General features: G+C 45.5%; 1 protein-coding gene across 1 annotated transcript in view; it reads left to right on the top strand.

Annotated features, from left to right (window-relative positions):
• The first annotated feature begins 11,043 nt into the window (after positions 1-11,043).
• Positions 11,044-11,621, top strand: part of srcin1b (SRC kinase signaling inhibitor 1b) — a 179,820-nt gene continuing 179,242 nt past the window's right edge. The window contains exon 1 of the mRNA XM_078163485.1: positions 11,044-11,107. The gene's annotated coding sequence lies outside the window, so the exon portion shown is untranslated. The remainder of the gene's footprint in view (positions 11,108-11,621) is intronic.

Raw genomic sequence — 11,621 nt, 5'->3', positions numbered from 1 at the left:
CCTCACAAAGTATTTCTGTAAAGTAAATCATAATTGGCAGTGCACACAGGTGTATTGTGCAGGTGGCACGATTTCTAATAACACAATAGACAAATGAAACCATGATAATAATCTTGAATACTTAACAAAAATGAGAAGGGGCTCTTTAATGTCTGAAAGTAGGAACAAGCTCATAAATAAGTGATTTGTGAGTTTTCAGGGCTGCACAGAGGAAATCAGGCGATATCCTGGAGAGGAGGGAAACTGTTGAGCTACTCATGTATAGACTCATTAATTCTGTAATGAAAGGATCATTTCTTTAATCTGAATCTATAGTTTTCTCCATTTTATTCTGGTGCCAGCAGCTGGACGTACATTAAGCTATGGAGACGCTGCATCCTGGTTATGTTACTGATTGTTTGTGACAGTATTTATGGGTCTCAAGGTCAAGTCTCCACAGCTTTTTGGTCTCAAATCCAAAGTCACGTCTCCAGTTCTGTTGAACGCAGAGTGCTCGGCTGTCTCCTCTTCATCTCTCTGAATGATTTTTTAAAACGATGTCCAGCAGAGTCGTTTAAAAATCCGTCCACTCAGTCTAGAACTTCATTAAAACAACATAGTGTTTACCTGACCTAGTTTTCGGCGCGATAATTCACATTCATGCAAACATCAAAGTGTCCGTCTGCCTGATTTGTTGTGAAACCCCAAAATAGATCGACTCAATTAAAACCAAACCAATGACAAACAAACGGTGTTTTTAGCCGTTTAACAGCAGAACCCAGACAAACACCAGCGGATGTAAAGACAGCCTGAGCCCCGGTCGACTCTTTTCATCCTGAGTGAAGAGAAAAGATAACTAATGGCAGACCTGCCCGATGCAGTGTGTTCACAGATTGATATGATGATATGAGTCTTTATGCTTTAATGACAAGGTGTTTGTAATTCAGTCTGGCTTCATATTGTTTTTCAGCAGGAGATCAAGGCTTTTGATGCTGCTGTTGGAGTAATTAAATATATCAAGGTGTGAATGCAATTACTATGAAGCACACTTTAATTTGATTTTCTTTGAAGTGCTCTCCCCGTCTGTTGCGCTCTACACTATCTATCCTCCTGTCTGTCTGACTGTTCACACATGCTTTATGTCTGTTTAGAAATGCATCGTGGTCGAGGCCCTTTCTGACTGCATGTCCTTCTACTGAACGACTGGATATGAGATGTAAACCTTTCAGTGTGTCCAGGCTCTGCTCTGTGACCTCATTACAGTCCAGAGTCATGCATGGATCCAGTCTTTCTAAAGTTCACCACTGTAACCAACCTGTCACCTGCAATTATGTCTGAATCGATTCAGTACATGGTCTGACCTGACCCGTTAATGTAAGCCCAACGACCCGACATGTACCCATTATCAGACGGACTGCTGCTGCTGTAGGCAGCACCTACACAGGTGAGGGATGCACAGTGGCTGTGTGTTTAGAAAAGACAGAAAAAATGACGGTGACCTTTCCTCTGTTTCACACCTCCACCTGCAGTATCAACATCAATCCTCTTTTACTTCACTGTGTTTACAGTTGTGTAGAAGAGCTCGTACTGCAGCACAGAGCGCCGTGAGAGCTGTTGCTGCTGCCGTCATGGAGGGCAGAAACTTCACGCTACATGCAATTGCTAGTGTTCTTCACTGTCATGAGGCCACTGTGACATACTGCATGGGATAATACAAGCAATTGATCGATGTCCTCCGTCTGCCGGGTCGGGCTATAATCGGGCTGATACCAGGGTTTTCCCTGAGACCAAGGAGGCAAAGGCCTGTGGCGGGGGGCATCTTGACAGCTGTACTTTAGATACGCTCCTCTGTTAAATATGAAAGGAGGCCCCCACATGCTTGAGCTTTACACTGCTGACTTGTATCATCAGAACAGACATGTCCTGTGATTTTCAGCCTTCTGTGATTATATTTACAGGGGTTAAAGTTCTCCGGCACAGCGCCGGATTTCCGGCATGCCAAAGTTTCTGTCCGGCACGGGCAGAAGTGCTCTGCAGTGCGAGCATTTCACTCGCATTTGCCCCTAAAAATATACAGTACAGGCCAAAAGTTTGGACACACCTTCTCATTCAATGTGTTTTCTTTATTTTCATGACTATTTACATTGTAGATTCTCACTGAAGGCATCAAAACTATGAATGAACACATGTGGAGTTATGTACTTAACAAAAAAAGGTGAAATAACTGAAAACATGTTTTATATTCTAGTTTCTTCAAAATAGCCACCCTTTGCTCTGATTACTGCTTTGCACACTCTTGGCATTCTCTCCATGAGCTTCAAGAGGTAGTCACCTGAAATGGTTTCCACTTCACAGGTGTGCCTTATCAGGGTTAATTAGTGGAATTTCTTGCTTTATCAATGGGGTTGGGACCATCAGTTGTGTTGTGCAGAAGTCAGGTTAATACACAGCCGACAGCCCTATTGGACAACTGTTAAAATTCATATTATGGCAAGAACCAATCAGCTAACTAAAGAAAAACCAGTGGCCATCATTACTTTAAGAAATGAAGGTCAGTCAGTCCGGAAAATTGCAAAAACTTTAAATGTGTCCCCAAGTGGAGTCGCAAAAACCATCAAGCGCTACAACGAAACTGGCACACATGAGGACCGACCCAGGAAAGGAAGACCAAGAGTCACCTCTGCTTCTGAGGATAAGTTCATCCGAGTCACCAGCCTCAGAAATGGCAAGTTAACAGCAGCTCAGATCAGAGACCAGATGAATGCCACACAGAGTTCTAGCAGCAGACCCATCTCTAGAACAACTGTTAAGAGGAGACTGCGCCAATCAGGCCTTCATGGTCAAATAGCTGCTAGGAAACCACTGCTAAGGAGAGGCAACAAGCAGAAGAGATTTGTTTGGGCCAAGAAACACAAGGAATGGACATTAGACCAGTGGAAATCTGTGCTTTGGTCTGATGAGTCCAAATTTGAGATCTTTGGTTCCAACCGCCGTGTCTTTGTGAGACGCAGAAAAGGTGAACGGATGGATTCCACATGCCTGGTTCCCACTGTGAAGCATGGAGGAGGAGGTGTGATGGTGTGGGGGTGTTTTGCTGGTGACACTGTTGGGGATTTATTCAAAATTGAAGGCACACTGAACCAGCATGGCTACCACAGCATCCTGCAGCGACATGCCATCCCATCCGGTTTGCATTTAGTTGGACGATCATTTATTTTTCAACAGGACAATGACCCCAAACACACCTCCAGGCTGTGTAAGGGCTATTTGACCAAGAAGGAGAGTGATGGAGTGCTGCGGCAGATGACCTGGCCTCCACAGTCACCGGACCTGAACCCAATCCAGATGGTTTGGGGTGAGCTGGACCGCAGAGTGAAGGCAAAGGGGCCAACAAGTGCTAAACACCTCTGGGAACTCCTTCAAGACTGTTGGAAAACCATTTCAGGTGACTACCTCTTGAAGCTCATGGAGAGAATGCCAAGAGTGTGCAAAGCAGTAATCAGAGCAAAGGGTGGCTATTTTGAAGAAACTAGAATATAAAACATGTTTTCAGTTATTTCACCTTTTTTTGTCAAGTACATAACTCCACATGTGTTCATTCATAGTTTTGATGCCTTCAGTGAGAATCTATAATGTAAATAGTCATGAAAATAAAGAAAACGCATTGAATGAGAAGGTGTGTCCAAACTTTTGGCCTGTACTGTATATATGTGCGAACCAGGAAAATGATTTAGGCGCACAGTGTGCGAGTAACCACAAACTACTGTTTACCATAATCGGCATCAGACGTTTTTTCATTGATAACTGATCAAATAAATGTATTTTAAAACTTGCTCCTTTGGCTCTGATACAGCCGTCTCCCTCCCTGCCTGCAGTCACCACTGCACTGGGCTTTGTAACAATGTCCTGCCTACAGCTCCCTCTGATTGGTTACACGTCACAAGTGATAGCCAATCAACACTGATGCCTGTGCATGCTTTCACATCATGTCACATTGAGACACAGAGCACAGATGGAGCAGGAGAGGCTAAACTAAACTAAAGTTGCAATAAAAATCCTCTATGCTGAAGTTTTAAAGTCACCACCACAACATTATATGATCCATGTCAACGATGACATGCCCAGAGGCGAAATTTCGACATAACTGCCTGTTTAATTCACATCAAGCGCGATACAATTTTGCAAACAGCCTAAATGATTTAGCTTCTAATAATAAATAGCACCAAGGCAAAAAAGAGATGTAGGAGCTATAAGTCAAAAAGACTGGTAACCACTAAAAGTTTAATCTTTATTCATAAACTCATTATGCTATAAAAGTTTAATCTGAAAAGTAACGACTAAAGCTATAATCTTTTTGTTCGTTTTGATAATAAACACGTTCCTTTGCAACACATACAAAAACATACAAAAGATTTCAGATTTCAGGCACACAAATCTTCCGTGCTCCACATTTCAGGCACAAAATTTTTTCTTGCTTTAACTCCTGTATTTACTCTTTACAGCAGGCACATCCTGACAGCTGAGAATATTACTGTCAGGTATTGTCCCCCCTCACAGGACATGTTTGTTCTGATGATACAAGTCAGCGGTCCTGAAATGTGTGTTTCTCTTCTATAATACACATTCTACATCTCGGAGGCGATGTCTTTCCACATACGGGCTTCCTTTGCCTTTCAAATGGGGCAGAGCTCCCTGGGAAACACTAGGCGAGACACAGCCTGAGGGGGAACCGGGATCTGACACAACACCGGAGGGAGAAGCAGGTCCGTGGAGCTGTGCGTCGGACGACAAAACAAGGGCGTCACACCAAATGTGCGTCGCTTTGGGTTGTGAGCGCACATGATGCACGTCTAAATTGAAAGTAATGGGTTTGTGCGTGCATCTGAACGCCCCCCATGCACACACACATGTTTTAACCAAGGTGGCGGCCAAAATCACCCAGGCGGCCCGCCTTTGTCTTAGATAGGCAGGGAAAACGCTGGATACTGTGTAGTCTGAATTTGGAAAGATGCACATTTTGGTCTCTGATCATCAACAAAAGTGAATTTCTTGGTCATACTTCAGTTACACAATCCTACAACACCATAGAGCACCTCTTATGTGAAGCTCTTGATGCCTCGTTTCCACTTCGGTGTGTGACTGGTGTCCATGGATCCGTAGATGTATGAATGATGCCTCTAGTGTCCAATGCAAGGAAGTGCAGCTTTTTATGGATGGATAGAAACCTGATAGAAACTACCTGTAGCCTGGGGGACAGGCTAATTTTGTCTAATTTTGGCCGTTTCTCACTATCTAGTAGTTTGGACAAATAAGTGTAGATGTTGATCTACCAGGTACGTTTTATGACATATGACGTATGTTTTATGACATATTTAATGAAAAAGACGTATGAATGGCTGAATGAGTCATATGTCTACACTTTCATACCAAACTGATAGAGATGATGATGACAGGTGTAGTTGAAACTTAGTCCTGTGCCCTGAACTCCTCTAAAGAGTGGCAGCCAGGGGGCTTTCTTCTGCACATTCTCTTAGCTGCTCGTCTCCACGATCTTATTCTTTGGTTTAGAATACAGTGTTTCCTCTAGACAAACTGCCCTGGAGGGGTGGTGAGGACCAGGAGGGGTGTGTGGAGGATGCTTCTCGGTCTAGAGGCCTCCCCCACACACAGTGTTTGTTTCTTTAGAAAAAGTTAAAGTGCGTCTCGCCATAAAGAAACACAGTACTGGAACTATACATGATTAAGGGACGTTAGTTCATCCTTAAAAGTTTATTTCTGAAAAGAAAAATATACTATGCAGGATTTTCCAAAAACAAAGAAAGAAGTCTGTAGACTCATACAAAAGTAATTCCTCTCAATCGTCTCTTGTGTCCCACTCTCAGTTTGTGGTGATGTATTAATCTGCTCTTATTTTGCTGTGCTGGCGACTTTTGTGGCCACAGCGTGCAGGTTAGGCCGTGATAGAAAGGTAGCGACCAGGTGCCAAACCGTGAGCAGCATGCATCCAAGACTAAGCTCTGAAAATTAAGGATGCAGTGCTGAAAAACCTCAAATATAGCTTGATGAAATGCCAAATGTTTCCAAACAGTAGCCTACAATCCCTGCATAGTATACCTTTAAATATACTTCCTTTCTTTTTCATCTGCTTATCCGGGGTCGGGTCACGGGGGCAGCAGGCTGAGCAAAGCACCCAGACGTCCCTCTCCCCAGCAACACTTTCCAGCTCCTCCTGGAGGAGCCCAAGGCGTTCCCAGCCCAGATGAGATATGTAATCCCTCCAGTGTGTTCTGGGTCTGCCCCGGGGCCTCCTACCAGTGGGACGTACCCAGAACACCTCCAGCAGGAGGCGCCCAGGAGGATCCTGATCAGATGCCCGAACCACCTCAACTGACCCTTTTGACACGATGGAGCAGGACTTGTTTTGCCTTAATCTGACACCCAACCTGAGCGGTGGCGTCCTGGTGTGACCTCGTGTGTGAAAAGTTAACTAGTGCTCTGTTTTTGTTTTTACTCTCAGAGAGTCCGCGCACGTCTCCGCCGTCACCTAACGTGAACCGATGTCCCTCTTCTTGACATCTGGCAATTTCCAGGAACGCAGCATCAGTCTTTTTGAAGTCCTCTACACCTGTCCTTTCCACTCTGTCTGTGGGTAATTGCTGCTGCCCTGTGTGATGTATGTGCCGTTACTGTATGTGTCTGCAACGTTGGCTGCATCCCCGATTCATTATTCAGCTCCCCTGGCCAGACGCAGCGAGAGAGCAGCTGCTCTCGCTGTCACCGGTCAACCGGGAATCCATGAATCTGTAATTATCCTGTCATCTCTGTCTGTCTCGCTGCCTTTTCTGTCCCTGCTCTGTATTTATTCCCTCTGTCTTCACCTGTCTGTTTCTGTGCTTAGTCTGTCATTCACTCAGCCTGTCAGCCTGTCCACCTGTCACCTCTCTGCCTCCCGTCCTCTGTCTCTCTTACTTGGGAAGACTTTTCTTAACATCCTCTTCCTCCCTCCGCTGCTTCCCCTGCTCTCCACATCTAGAGGGAATATGCATGTTTAAATCAGGTGTTTATGAGGGTAAAACATACAGAAAACTGATATTAATTCATAAATATGGAGTAAACTTCCCACACATACATTCGTCTATTCCTCTACTCCCATTCCCATCATCTGTCCCACTTCTCCCTATAATTACATCCCCTCTCTTCTCCCTCTCTTAAGGGCGTGATTTGTCTCTCGCTGAGCTGTGACTTACTGTGTTAATTACCTCACCGCCGATATAGAAAGGTGCAGAGGATGTCGGCGCACAAACTATTCTCAATGAGATTTCAGGAGAGAAAAACCAAGGCTGAGCATACATCATACTGATATGTTTTTCTATTACCCACCTGTAGCATGGTGTAGAGGTGTGTGTGTGTGTGTGTGTGTGTGTGTGTGTGTGTGTGTGCAGCAAAGTGAGGTCGAGTCCCTCAAGGGCAAAGAGAAGACACTCAAGAGCATTATGAGCACGGGAGCATCCGCGCTCTCAAGGCCCAGCAAGCTCTATCTTTAATTTATCACTATGTTTTATTTACCAGCGAGTCAATTCAGGCCACCGAGCAACAAACAAGGCTCTGTACTGACTCGTGTGCAGCGTCCTGTCCACTCTGGTTCATAGGCATGCAGAGCTGCACTCATGTCCGTAGGCCTGTCACGATAACTACTTCTGGTGGATGGTCAGGGTTGGGCTGTCACGGTGAAGGAATTTCAATTTCTCCTTGTATGTTCTCCCTGTGTCAGCGTGGGTTTCCTCCAGGTGCTCTGACATGTTCTCCCTGTGTCAGCGTGGGTTTCCTCCAGGTGCTCTGACATGTTCTCCCTGTGTCAGCGTGGGTTTCCTCCAGGTGCTCTGACATGTTCTCCCTGTGTCAGCGTGGGTTTCCTCCAGGTGCTCCGACATGTTCTCCCCGTGTCAGCGTGGGTTTCCTCCAGGTGCTCCGACATGTTCTCCTCGTGTCAGCGTGGGTTTCCTCCAGGTGCTCTGACATGTTCTCCTCGTGTCAGTGTGGGTTTCCTCCAGGTGCTCTGACATGTTCTCCTCGTGTCAGCGTGGGTTTCCTCCAGGTGCTCTGACATGTTCTCCCTGTGTCAGTGTGGGTTTCCTCCAGGTGCTCTAACATGTTCTCCCTGTGTCAGCGTGGGTTTCCTCCAGGTGCTCTGACATGTTCTCCCTGTGTCAGCGTGGGTTTCCTCCAGGTGCTCTGACATGTTCTCCCTGTGTCAGTGTGGGTTTCCTCCAGGTGCTCCAGCTTCCTCCCACAGTCCAAAGACATGCAGGTTAATTGGTGACTCTAAATTGTCCGTAGGTGTGAATGTGAGTGTGAATGGTTGTCTGTCTCTATGTGTCAGTCCTGTGATAGTCTGGTGACCTGTCCAGGGTGAACCCTGCCTCTCACCCAGTGTCAGCTGGGATCCAGCGCCCCGTGACTCTGATCATTCATGCATTCATTAGAGGTTATGGCTAATGAATAAATAAATGATTAAGGGTGGCTCAACAGTGCGATATGCAATATTTCCACCATATTGTTTTTGCAAATTTCTTCATTTATCTCCAATTCCAGTGTTTTATCAATAACTTTTATTGCTCAGCTAAATGGTTGCTTTTTAAATGACAGAGACGACACAGCTTTAAAACAAATTAAATACTTATTAAAATACACAGGAGGGCAATGAGGCACAATAAGGGGTGCAGTATTCCTTTCAGCTGAGATGCTTCGTTGCATCTGGTTGCTATGATACAGAATATCCACACAAGTAAAAATGTTGGCACAAGGTAGAGAGTTTGCTCAGGATGAAGTGAAAGCTGAAGAATGTAGGGAGAGAGGATGTGACAGCTGGTCTGTGTGGGTTCAGTGTTAATTTCTCCTCCTTTGTATTTGTTATTCAGTGACGTGATGGTCGGTCTTTGTGGTATTTGTCCCGCCCCTCCACTGTGATCGGACAGCACGGTAAAAAGTGACAGTGACAAGCGGCTGCAGTGTTTTACCCAAAGTTAAATACCTTTAAATTCTCAGCGACCAGAAAGAAACATTGGAGGTGCAACGCTCAGCACAGAGTAGTCGCTCAGAGTCTTGTCACGCTGCTGGCGTTTGAAGCAGAGGGTAACTACGTGGTGCTCCCATGAAAAAACAACAAAACATGGAGATAGAATTTGTGTGGGTTGCTCACCATCCCCTGTGGTTGGCGTGTCTATAGGGCTTTAGGCTCCATAGGAGTGTTAAAATGTGTTTGTCTTGTTGTGTTATTGGGAGCCAGAATAGAAGGAGTCATGGCTCAAAACCAGCCGCCACTGCCCGTCAACAAAAACAAAGACAACTATGGTTAAATGTGATAAGACCAAAGGACTGGACGGAGGCCATCATCAAAAATGCTCACATGTGCAGCGCACACTTCATATCAGGTTAGGGAAAAAGTATTTCCTGTTGTAGGGATGAATAAGGTTATGTGTATTAAGGGTTATCATGTCCACCTCATCAGAAACTGGGGAGGGATTAAGAGGAAGATTGGATTTCTCTGCAACGCTAACTTTTTAGCACATTAGCTAACGTTAGCTTCCATAGCAAAACAAACAAGTGTGGTCCTCCTTTGTAAGATTGGCTTCCTGTGACATCATCCATCCACTGAGTGAGAGCATACGGGTCGGCCAGTCTGGTCCCGTTGGTCAGTGTTTACTTATTCAAGTAACACTGGCGGTCCCGGAGAGTGAGTGACCTGACATGGTGCGTTGGTAAATTCAGTCTGACGCTCTACACTAAAATGAGAGCCCTGTTGGTGGAAGAAACGCAGCGTTATATTTCTACATGAATGAACCAACGCTTAAGTTAATCACACATTCACTCCGCTCGGCGCTCTGCTGCTCCGTCTCCACATGTCGCAATTCTATGTTCTTAACTTAATTATAGAATATTAATTTTACTAATTTGTCATATCGTCAAGAATATTGTTGTTGCAGAAATACCCTGAAATATCCTGATATTATTTTAGGACCATATCACCCACCTCTGTTTACCAGGATGGTTTCTGAACATCAGGGCCGTCAGTGTTACAAGACACTCCTGTGCTTCCTCTCTTCTGTTTTGTGGTGTCCAAACATCTCCTTATTCCCCACCCAGGAGATCCTATTATCAGGTGACAGTGTGTGCATGACACACAGCCCCCCTGACCCTGAACACACTCCCTCACACACACACATCCTGTCACACACACACACACGCTCTGTCTCATTAATTCATGGCCTTCAACTCAGGATTGAATTACAGCCGGTGCTAGTGCAGGATTTACTTTGACAATATCCTTTGTTGCAGGCACACCCACACACACACAAACACACACACACACACACACACACACATATACTCTGAGATCAGCTGCAGTGTTTCATCACGCATGCAGGCGCAGCCCCGTTCATGATATGCTATCAGTGTTTGCTATTCCGCACTTTGCTGGCTGGTATTCATAATTCATCACCACCACCAGTTTGTCTGCTGAAAAGTGTCACAGAAACATCTGCATCTCTGGATTTCTTTTCATCCCTCCATCAGTTGCTTCCTCTCCTCAGCTGCACTGCGAGCGCGGTGTCAAGCCCACATAGTGATATTGAATTACAGATGCACACTACAGTATATTCCCACAGACACATGATTAAAATCCAATGCGTATAATGACGGCGCTCAGATCAAAGGCAGCTGGTTAGAGGATGCAGGCCCTTTAAGAGAGGCAGCGCGGGGAGGGCTCTGCATCCATAAAACATGAGTTTATTCAGTGGCCATGCTAAGACATGGTTAGGAGCGCCTCTGCACTCCGGCGTGCTCTCATCACAGGCAGAGCATCCCTGTCCGAGCAGACGCTTCACACACATGCTGACACAGCTGAGACATGGACGTGCTGAGAAGAAAGGGATAAAACGGGAGCGAGAAGAGCGAGAAGAGAGAACAGCAGAAGAAGAGTGAATGGGGAAGAAAGAAGAGCTTATAAAGAAGATAAGAGAGAAAGTGACGGCGCGGTAGAGGACCGTAAACAGGTGCATCGAGGCGGAGAATGGGCAATTCCTCCTTCCCAGGCATGTCCCCTCTCTCTCCGTCCATTCTGTAGTTGCAGGTATTTCTAACTTGAGTGCCCTTCTCTGACGCGCTGCTGGGGGTGCTGGGAAACTACTGCTGTTTACCTCCACTTTCTTCTCCAGTGTGATGCTGTGTGTATCTGCTGCACATCTGTCTTCCCCTGCATGTTTCTGAGACATACATTACATATCACTTTACACAGTTAAAGTGCGTCTTTGGCACTTTTTAAAAAAAAAAAAAAAATCTCCCGGCAGTACTGCAGTGTATGAATTTCTAATATGTGGGACACTGAGTTGAAGCGTCTTCTAAGTTGTTTTTTAATTTGCTTTGATTTGAGATAAAGCCTCTGACTGAGTTATCCTGCCAGAATAATCAGTTTGAAATGCTGCAGCCCATTTGAAATGCATTAGAAGTGTGTGTTGAAATGCCTCTTAGCGCAGATATTGACGGGACAGAGTGTCTGAGAGGATCGGCGGGTGTGAGTGTCTGGTGGTGTCGGTTGCGTCTGGCAGCAGCACTTGTTTACTGCCTGTGTGCGGACAGGAGGCTGT

Source organism: Epinephelus lanceolatus, chromosome 21 (assembly GCF_041903045.1).
Source record: "Epinephelus lanceolatus isolate andai-2023 chromosome 21, ASM4190304v1, whole genome shotgun sequence".
Classification (NCBI taxonomy): Eukaryota; Metazoa; Chordata; class Actinopteri; order Perciformes; family Serranidae; genus Epinephelus; species Epinephelus lanceolatus.
Note: the sequence above shows the minus strand (reverse complement) of the source record. Positions and strands in the feature narration are given on the sequence as shown.